Below are 12,011 nucleotides of genomic sequence, written 5' to 3' on the forward strand. Positions count from 1 at the left end.
TAAGAGGTATTAAAAACAGACACAGCTCAGGGAAATATACATATAAAATAAAACTATGTTGTTTTTTCTCCTTTTTAAATAAGAAATGCCATAAAGAGAAAAATTAGTCTTGGCTTTTTATTCATGCAAGATTATAGCCTATGGTTTTATTTATTTCTTTTTCCAGTAATGAAAGAAAGGGGAATGAAAAGGTTAAGAAAGGAGGGAAAGAACACATGGAATATTCCCCAGGATAAACCTTCCTGGGCCATGGTAGAAAGGAACTAGAAATTAACAGCAGAAGGAAAAGTAGAAAATTCACAAATACATGGAAATTAAACAACACATTCTTAAACAACCAATGACTCAAAGAAGAAAGCATGAGGGAAACTAGAAATATCTTGTGAAAATTAAAATAAAAACACAATATCAAAATCTTATAGGATGTGGCAAAAGCAACATTAAAGAGGGAAATTTATACCTATGAACATTTACATTAAGAAAGATGAAAGATAAATCAACAACCTAGTTTAACACCTTCAGAGATTACAAAAAGAACAAACTAAACCAAATCTATCAGAAGAATGAAATAATGAAGGTTAGTAAAAAGGTATACAAAAAAGAGAACAGAAAAATAATTGAAAAAAATCGAGAAAATCATGATTTGGTTCTTAAAAAAATCAACAAAATTTACAAATCTTTAGCTAAGTTGACTAAGGAAAAAAAAAGAAGATGAACAACTAAAATCAGAAATGAAAGTGGACGTACGATTACTGAGTATGCCAGCCAATGGGATAGTTTAGATGAAATTACCAAAACCTTAGAATCGAACAAGGCCAAACTGATTCATGAAGAAATACAAAAACCTTAATAGACTTATGATGAGTAAGGAGATTAGATCGATAATCACAAACTTCCCAACAAAGAAAAATCCTGGAGCAAATAGTTTCACTGGTAAATTCTACCAAAAATTTAAAAAATGATTAAAACCAATCCTTTTCAACTTATTCCAAAAAACTGAAGAGGAGGGAATACCTACTAAGTGATTCTATAAGACCAGTTATCACCCTGATTCCAAAGCCAGGCAAAAACACTAAAGGAAGGAAAAATAAAACCCCAAATCTCTGATGACTATTGATTCAAAAATATTCAACAAAATACTAGTAAACCAAATGCAATAGCACACTGTAATGATTATACACTATGACCAAGCAGAATTCGTTCCTAGGACATGAGGATGGTTCAACATATGAAAATGAATCAATGCAATACACTACAGGAACAGATAGAAATAAAGGGGGAAAGCCCACATGATCATCTCAGTTGCTGCAGAATAAACATTTGACAAAATTTAGTATCTTTTCATGATAAAAACACTCAACAAAAAGATTAGAAGGAACTTCTCAACATAATTTATCAAAGGCCATATATCAAAAACCCACAGCTAACATCATGCTCAATGGTAAAAGATTGAAAACTTTTCCTCTAAGATAAAGGACAAGACAAGGATGCCTGGTTTTGTCACTTCTGTTCAACATAGTATTTCACATCCTTCCAGGTCAAGTAGGCAAAAAAGAGAAATAAAAGTCACCCAAGTTTGAGATAAAGAAGTAAAAATATCTCTGTTTACAGATAATGTAAGCTTATATGTAGAAAACCCTAAAGATTCCACAACCCTTTCACAGCAATTCAGCAAAGTGACAGGATACAATTAACACAAAAAAAAAAATCAGTTGCTTTTGTACAAAAACTTTAACAGTTGGTAAAAGAAATTAAGAAAACAACTCTATTTATAAAAGAATAAAAAAGAATAAATACTTAGGAATAAACTTTACTAAGGAGGTGAGAAAAATTGTACACTGATAACTATAAAATGTTGCTGAAGTAAATTAAAGACAGCAACAAATGGGAAGACATCTTCTGTTAATGGATTGGAAGATAATATTGTTAAAGTCTCAACATTACTCCAAGTGATGTACAGATTCCATGCAATCCTATCAAAATCCCAAAGACCTTTTTTGTGTGTGAAAAAAGAAAAATCCATTCTATAATTCATATGGAATTACAAGGGATCACAAATACCCAGAAAAATCTTAAAACAAAAAGTTGGCGGTTTTACACTTTCTAATTTCAAAAGTTACTACAAATCTACCATAATCAAAACAATGTGGTACTGGCATAAAGACATATAGACTGCTGAAATAGAACACAGGAGCTAGAAATAAACCCTTGCATAATGATCATATCTACCTACAATGGATACTAGAAAAAATGTTTTATTAATTCTAGTCTGTCATGTGCCCAACTGAAAATTTTGTCACTGTAGAAAAAAGAAATAGCAGTTTCTACCATATACAAGTCACAAAATGGAAAGAGAATGGGAAAAAGACCTACAGGGGAATCCAAGTAGCTTCAGAAACAGTCTCACTCTTGCTGAACCAAGGTTCTGACAATCTGGCTTCTGAGTTTTCCCACCTTTTCCCTCTTGTTCATTATTATCCAACCACCCTAGCCTTCTTTTCATTGCTTAAACATTATAAACCCTCCCCTCCTGCAAACCTGTGTTTATTATGTGCACGATGCTTACAATGGTTTCCAAACTGACTCATGTCTCTACCTAAATTCCCATTTCCTCTGTTCCTCTGAGGAAGCTTCTTGTGTTTTTTATATTCTTTGTGTGGGGTTACCAGATTTAGAAAAAAAAAGTATGGGATAGCTTGTTAATTTAAATTTTGGATAAAAAATACATATATTATTTTTAGTATAAGTATCATTTAATATTTGGGTCATTATTATACAAAAAAATCCAAAAGAACAAAAATCTGTTCATTGAATACATTTGAATTATCTTAATTTCAAAATTATCTCAAATTCAAATTTACTGAGTGTCCTGAATTTCATCTGTCAACTCCATTTTTACAACACATTTTAAAATCTGCAGCTATATTGCTTATTTATATCATTATTTATATATTGTCTTCTTCCCTACTAAGGTATAAATTTACTAAGAGCTTAAATCACTACAGTATTTCCTGAGCCTTACACAAAATGAACTTAGTAAATATTGATTGCGTGAATAAAATAAAGCTGCACCTATTATAACCACTCTTTAACACTACTCGGTAAGCTTGACTCAATATAAAACAATACAAGAGAGGGTAAAGAGAAAATATAGAAAAATGATATCCATATGCTGTGTTAAAAAAAGGCATTTTAGTTGACTTCTGTAGAAAACCAATGGATTAAAAAATATTCAGCAATCAATACTGGCAAAGGGATAGTTTGCATTTATCTGATGCAATTGTCTTTTAATTTACTTGTACTTTCTTCCTTGACATTCAAGGAAAAATGTACTCAAATACTTTCATTAAGGAATTCATGTGTAAAATAATCACATTTTTTCCCCTCAAAGTTTTTTCTCTATTTTTTGTTTCTATGGTATTTTTTGTAGTAAGATTACTGAAATTATTTATATAAAATTTTGGTGAGAATCATTTTATGATAGGTTAATTATTGTTTTTCTGAGCAAAGGTGATTTAAAAATAGTAAGTCAGTATTCTAAATAGAATAATAGCAGTGTGCATGGATGCAATAAAGCATACTATTCCTCTTAGGCTGTAAATCACATCACATTCTGCTTCAAATTATATAAATGGCAATGAAAAATGTTCAGGACTATCAACTTTTTTCTTAGCCAATTTTTATCTTGTCTATCAATTTTATTTTATTTATTTAAAATAAAATTCAACTCAGTAGAAAGCTTATAGCATGCTTATGTATTAGAGGAAAAAATATACACATTTATCTTAACTTTGTGTATTAATTTAATTTGATTTCCTTTAAACTCTAAATGGATAGTTATTTAAGTCAAACAAATATTTTCAAAATTCATTTGGCTTAACAAAACATGACGATTATAAAGCTGTTTGAGCAGTGGAATGATGAAAGAACTGGTACAATACATTTCACTCAAAATTCGGAAGGTTATTATCATTAGGGCATGCTATAGTGTTGGCAAGCTCCTCAGGAACCAGTGAAATCTGAAATTTGTTCCCATACCAGGAGGGCAAGGAGAGAAGGAAGAAAGAGGTAGGCCAGAGAATAAGGGAATTTACACAGGTTTACTTTGGGTGGCCACAGGACAGTAGATCGCTATACCCTCTGGCCAAATCTCAGAAGTTTGAATAGAGGCCTTAACTGGGTTCAGTCACATCCAGATGGCCTCAACAGACATCACCACCTCAAGGTAATGTCCTTGGGGCAGCTTCTGGGGGTGTGGAAGACAAGTGGAATGCATATTCCAAAAACAGGGAAGTGAGGAGTCTTCATTGCCAGGTTCCAGTTCATAGGTAACTGGTGGTCACATCCTCCTCTCAATGACCTTCTCCAATGTTCCACCCCTCATGACCAGCACTTACAATCACGTTCCACTCTTCCACAATGTGCACTGAGTGGTCTATAAGAGATTTCAATGGCATGGAGGGACACCTTTGGCAGATATCAGCCTACATTCAAGGCAGATGCCACAACAACAATAGAGCACATGCAGGAGAAAACACAGATAAAGACAATGATTCCCAAAATCACTGAACTTTTCCACCAAGAGCCCCGTGATTCTTCTAATCCTAACAATTGATTTATTAAATCCCTTATGCCGGGGGTCAAAGTACTCAGGGCATTCACTTGTGTTCTCATGTGCTTTAATAAAGATGATACTTTAGCAGACACATCAGGATGAATACATAACATCACTTGGATAATTGCACAGGGGGCTCCATGTAACCTGCATTTTCTCCTCTTTCAATGGTGCATTTCCATTTCAGGTACAGTGTATTTTAATAGGTCCAGCTTGCAGCAGAGATGGAATCTCAGTGGACAGTTCTCCTCACCATGATATGTAAAATAACACCTCCCTTGTGGGACTTCCCATTGCAAATTCCAATAGATAACTTTCCCAGGCGTTATGGGCCTTGGGGTTTTTAGCATCATAACATGTTGATCTATATGAGTGTTGGGGTAACAGCTTTCTCCTGTGACTTCCATACTTTCACAGTATTGGTGCCTTTGCAAGGGTCCCTGTTTTGCATAAAAGGCAATAGCCCAACTGGTTGATCATTTTAATATATTAAAAGCAGGGCAGTACTTCAGTTCACCTGGCGCAAGGTGGTTTTACTTGTAATTTAATCTGCTGCTTTAATAATCCATTTTTCCTTTCTACCAACCAAGCTGCTTTTTTAGGGTTAATGGATATTCCTTTCAATATCATGTTTTGCCTAGTCTTCCACATCATAACCTTTTATATATAACATGTGACCCCCCTTTCATGTGGTTGATGAGGGTATCCATACATGGTACTCAGCTTCTCTATCTGAACAGCGGCAGCCTGGTTTGCATGGTGACGGAGGAAAGCTTCAGTTAGGACAGATGCAATGTCCACACAAACAAAAAACACTAGTGGGTGGGTTAAACTGTTTAGAATTGCCCAATTATTAGTGCAAATGGTTAATGACCAGAGTTTATGAGTAATCACTCAAACCGTTTTGAGTTCTTTTGAGTTCAACCTGCTGGCTGCTGTGTAAGGGGCTCTACTTGGAGGAGCTCTGTGTACATTTCTAGAAGCTGTTGCTTTTTGGGGACTTATGAGGTCACTATCACCTTCCAGAACTGTAACCAAAATCTTAGGGAAACCCTCTTACTTGTTTATCTCAGGCAAAGTGTCAAACTCATACCTTGCAGAGTCATAGACACCTCTAACTCAATGGTGGCCCTGCTTGGGAGATGCCCTGAGCTTTAATGTGCTTCACTAGTATTTTTGCCTACTCAAAGGTGGCTAGCTGCTCTTATTCCCAGTCCACACCTACCCTTTCTTTATCACATAGTATAAGGGACAGAGACACTGTGCTAGTGGGGAACAAAATTCCTCACAAAGCCCCCAAATCCATACAAAGGCTTACACCTCTTTCACACTCTTTGGGGTTGGATAGGCTTGCACTTTATCAGTCACAGCTTCTGGGACAACAGAAGTTTTACCCAACCGGATGACTCCCCGAAACTTGTTGGTGCCTGGGCCTTGACTTTTCTGAGGGTTAACCTGTGAAATCTGGCTTGTGAAACTAAACAAGCTGTGAGAAATACACCCCTTTAACCCAATCTGTCCTTTCCCTTGTCTTCCTTCAGTTTCACCGGATTCACAGGGAACTTGTCCCAGGTGGGGAACCACCCCCTTCCCACAAGACCTACACTTGTTCAATTCTTTGCAGTTCACCATCATCCTCCATGAACCATCTGGCTTTTCTTACTGATTATACCAGGCTGTTGGAAGCACCATGTATGGGTCTTACAGTACCTACTCAGTGCAGTTGTTGAAGTCAGAATTCACCAATGGAGAAGCAAAAACTGCATATTCTTGCAGGGAGAATACCCAATTTTCAGCATCCACTTTGCCATAACTACCACAATAGCCTCCTGTTCACTCTAATCACTTCCCCAGGGATGTCTTTGCCACAGTGCACTATGTGCAGTTTCTCAGACAAACACATTAGAGCAACCAGTGTTTTGGGGACATCCCTGTACTCACAAGGTGGTCCACAAACATTTGACATAAAGGCCACCCTTCCATGTGTAAGAGTCACTGGCACACTCAGGATTTCCCCATAAATGCCTCTTCCCAGGGCCAGAGAAATTACTTAAGAGCTTATGCAGGCCATTGCTTCCCACACAGAGGTTGACAGTCAACTTAGTATTTTCCCCCATGGATACCTCCTTCCCAAGGCCCATTTCTTTGTTCTCCTGGCTAGCTTGCCAGTTGTTGGTTTGCCACCTCCTTTGGAGCTGCAAGATGTAATCTGAAACCAGTCCCTCATTTGCAGAGAGAAGGAGAGACTGAAGAAAGGGGTGACTTCTCGGAGCAGAGAAGGAAAGTGGAATGCACATTCTAAGAACAGAAGAAAGGGGAGAAGCCTCCCTTGCTGGGGTCCAGCTCATGGGTCACCAGTGGTCATGCCTTTTGAGTGATTTGCCCCAAAATACAGGTTCAGAACAGATAGATTGATGAAAGCAAATAGTAATATCGGAAAACAATGTAAGCAATTATATGCTTCAAAGAAAAGATGTTTATTACCTATGACATATTTTAGAAGTAAATTTGTGAAAGCAAGTGGTGCTTTATATTTTCTAGTAGGTCCTACATGTTTCCCTTGACAAATAGAGAAGGAAGATTGAGAGTCCAGAAACTACATCTAGGCAGACAAATGATATTCTGAAAAGAAGCATAAGAATATATGTTGGGGGCGAAGTGTAGAGTATGATGGGAAAATATCAGAGAGAAATTTTAGCATCTGCCTTGAAAAAAAACATTTAGAGATTGGGGGAACTGAAAAAATAGGATCTTAAATGAGACAACACGAAAATAATCTCTTTAAGGAGATTTAGAGCAAAACTCTATAGTGTTAATTAAGGTTTCTGGTTTTAAATGCAGTATATTGGAAAAGAGATTTGGTCATGAGGGGCCCAAGATTTATTTACATCACATGTATTTAAAATTTCATTATTAAGAAAATAATTTTCAAACAATTGCAGAAAATTAAATATTCTTCAGATAGTTCAAGCAATAGGATAAATTTCAAGGAAAAATGGATTCAAATTTCAACTTCACTTTATCACACACAGATTTACCTCAGAATTTTATCAGACACACAGAGAAGACATAATACCCATTCTCCTTAAAGTGTTCCAAAAAATAGAAGAGGAGGGAATACTCCCAAACTCAGTCTATGAAGCCAACATCACCCTAATACCAAAATCAGGCAAAGACCCCACCAAAAAAGAAAATTACAGACCAATATCCCTGATGAATGTAGATGCAAAAATACTCTGTAAATATTAGCAAACAGAATTCAACAGTATATGAAAAGGATCATACACCATGACCAAGTGGGATTCATCCCAGGGATGCAAGGATGGTACAACATTCGAAAATCCATCAACATCATCCACCACATCAACAAAAAGAAAGACAAAAACCAAGTGATCATCTCCATAGACGCTGAAAAGGCATTTGACAAAATTCAACATCCATTCATGATAAAAACTCTCAGCAAAATGGGAATAGAGGGCAAGTACCTCAACATAATAAAGGCCATATATGATAAACCCACAGCCAACATTATACTGAACAGCGAGACGCTGAAAGCATTTCCTCTGAGATCAGGAACTAGACAGGGATGCCCACTCTCCCCACTGTTATTTAACATAGTACTGGAGGTCCTAGCCAAGGCAATCAGACAAAACAAAAAAATACAAGGAATCCAGATTGGTAAAGAAGAAGTTAAACTGTCACTATTTGCAGATGATATGATACTGTACATAAAAAACCCTAAAGACTCCACTCCAAAACTACTAGAACTGTTATCGGAAAACAGCAAAGTTGCAGGATACAAAATTAACACACAGAAGTCTGTAGCTTTCCTATACACTAACAATAAACCAATAGAAAGAGAAATCAGGAAAACAATTCCATTCACAATTGCATCAAAAAGAATAAAATACCTAGGAATAAACCTAACAAAAGAAGTGAAAGACCTATACCCTGAAAACTACAAGTCACTCTTAAGAGAAATTAAAGGGGACACTAACAAATGGAAACTCATCCCATGTTCAAGGCTAGGAAGAATTAATATCATCAAAATGGCCATCCTGCCCAAAGTAATATACAGATTTGATGCAATCCCAATCAAATTACCAGCAACATTCTTCAATGAACTGGAACATATAATTCAAAAATTCATATGGAAACACTAAAGACCCCAAATAGCCAAAGCAATCCTGAAAAAGAAGAATAAAGTAGGAGTGATCTCACTCCCCAACTTCAAGCTCTACTACAAAGCCATAGTAATCAAGACAATTTGGTACTGGCACAAGAACAGAGCCACAGACCAGTGGAACAGATTAGAGACTCCAGAAATTAACCCAAACATATATGGTCAATTAATATTACATAAAGGAGCCATGGACATAAAATGGGGAAATGACAGTCTCTTCACAGATGGTGCTGGCAAAACTGGACAGCTACATGTAGGAGAATGAAACTGGACCATTGTCTAACCCCATATACAAAGGTAAACTCAAAATGGATCAAAGACGTGAATGTAAGTAATGAAGCCATTAAACTCTTGGAAAAAAACTTAGGCAAAAACCTCTTAGACATAAACATGAGTGACCTCTTCTTGAACATATCTCCCTGGGCAAGGAAAACAACAGTGAAAATGAGCAAGTGGGACTACATTAAGCTGAAAAGCTTCTGTGCAGAGAAAGACACCATCAATAGAACAAAAAGGAACCCTACAGTATGGGAGAATATATTTGAAAATGACAGATCCGATAAAGGCTTGACGTCCAGAATATATAAAGAGCTCACACACCTCAACAAACAAAAAACAAATAATCCAATTAAAATATGGGCAGAGGAACTGAACAGACAGTTCTCAAAAAAAGAAATACAGGTGGCCAACAGACACATGAAAAGATGCTCCACATCACTAATTATCAGAGAAATGCAAATTAAAACTACAATGAGGTATCACCTCACACCAGTAAGGATGGCTGCCATCCAAAAGACAAACAACAACAAATGTTGGCGAGGCTGTGGAGAAAGGGGAACCCTCCTACACTGCTGGTGGGAATGTAAATTAGTTCAACCATTGTGGAAAGCAGTATGGAGGTTCATCAAAATGCTCAAAACAGACCTACCATTTGACCCAGGAATTCCACTTCTAGGAATTTACCCTAAGAACGCAACAATCAAGTTTGAGAAAGACAGATGCACCCCTATGTTTATCGCAGCACTATTTACAATAGCCAAGAATTGGAAGCAATCTAAATGTCCATCGATAGATGAATGGATAAAGAAGATGTGGTACATATACACAATGGAATACTACTCAGCCATAAGAAGAGGGCAAATCCTACCATTTGCAGCAACATGGATGGAGCTGGAGATTATTATGCTCAGTGAAATAAGCCAAGCAGAGAAAGAGAAATACCAAATGATTTCACTCATCTGAGGAGTATAAGAACAAAGGAAAAACTGAAGAAACCAAACAGCAGCGGAATTACAGAATCCAAAATGGACTAACAGGTACCAAAGGGAAAGGAACTGGGGAGGATGGGTGGGCAGGGAGGGATAAGGGAGGGAAGAAGAAAGGGGGTATTAAGATTAGCATGCATGGGGGGGAGGGAGAAAAGGGAGGGAGTGCTGTACAACACAGAGAGGACAAGTAGTGACTCTACAACATTTTGCTATGCTGATGGACAGTGACTGTAATGTGGTTTTTAGGGGGGACTTGTTATACGGGAGAGCATAGTAAACATAGTATTCTTCATGTAAGTGTAGATTAAAGATTTAAAAAAAGGGAGAAAAAAAGAAAGAAAGACAGAAAAGGGGATTTACTCCTCGATAGGATTAAACTATTGGTAAATCAAAGATTAACACATGCTTTAAATATCCTTAATTTTGATCACTTAAAGGATGTCAGATGATCGGCTATGGAGGTAGTCTTTTCTGATAATATTCCTTTCTCTTAATAAAAAAAAAGCAGTTCCTGTGTGGTGACCTCCAATGAGTTCTACACAGTGGTATAGAGGGCATGTCAAAGTGTGGGCATAGGGTCTGTTTGTTTTTATGCAGAAGATCAAGGCCTAGCTTGGCTACCCAGAAAATGAACTAAGATACGATATGAGGAGGAGCTTCCGGCATCAGCACTCTCTGGAGGACTCGTGCCGGGGGTTGATCATCAAAAAGCCTCCACAGGGATCCAAGGGATGCTACGGTTGTAGCTGCGTCCATCCCACCGTTTCCTGGACTTGCCACTGGAATGAGGAGGGAGTTGTCTAGCTGGCATGTGCATACAGTGAGACAACGATTTGAGTGGATCTGTACTGTTGGAACTCAACCAGGAGTTGGAAGCGGTGCAAGTTGTAGCGCTCCAAAATCTTATGACTATAGACTATCTACGGTTAAAAGAACATATGGGATGTGAACAGATCCCAGAAATGGGTTGCTTTAATTTGTCTGATTTCTCTCAGACTGTTCAAGTACAGTTGGACAATATTCATCATATCATAGACAAATTCTCACAAATGCCTAGGATGCCTAACTGGTTTTCTTGGCTTCACTGGAGATGGCTGGTAATTATAGATTTGCTTAGTTTATGTCACTGTATTCCTATTATGTTAATATGTGTGCACAAGTTAGTTAGTAGTTTAAAACCTATACATGCTTAAGGTACTCTACAAGAAGATATGTCAAAGAAATAATCAATCCTCCCATGTTTTCTTCCATCTGCTACCTCTATAGCTTTTCTTCTTCCTTCCTAATTACAACCCTTAAATAGAATTCATGCCTCATATCGAATTTACCGAGCATCATAATTCATCCAGGTGGTAAAGATACCTCGAGACAAGTGCTGGGCATAGAAGCCACAGGGCATAAATCTGCAAAGAAGTAAAAAGCTAACGTTTTCAAACAATATGGCTTCTCTCTCACTTACGAACTTTACATCTCCCTGTATGGCCCTGGAAGATGACTGGTTAGCCAGAGACGGGTAAGATTCCTCAAGGGAGGAACAACCTAAGACAGGCACAGTCACAGGGGGGCCATCAGGTGAGAAATTGGAGATCAACAGTGGTGAGGCTTAGAACCTCATCCCCCCTGTTTTGAGAGAAATCTTCTGCATCCGTGGATGTTTTAATGCCCTTGTCTAGCTTGGATTAACACTTCATCTACAGGCACACACCTGATCATCTATACTTGCTCTCTTACAACACTAAACTATGTTTTCTACCTTTATCTTGCATCTACCTACCACTTTAGCATTTTATTAAAAATAAAAATAATAATAATAGTAAAGGGAGAAATGTGGGATCCACATATAAATCAAGTATAAAAATCAAACGAATATTCATATTTGACCTAATTGTTTTTAGTTCATAATGCGTGATCAAAACCGAAAGTTTCTGTGATGAATGCCCTTGTA

The sequence above is a fragment of the Manis javanica genome, chromosome 5 (genome assembly GCF_040802235.1).
Source record: "Manis javanica isolate MJ-LG chromosome 5, MJ_LKY, whole genome shotgun sequence".
NCBI classification, from domain to species: Eukaryota; Metazoa; Chordata; class Mammalia; order Pholidota; family Manidae; genus Manis; species Manis javanica.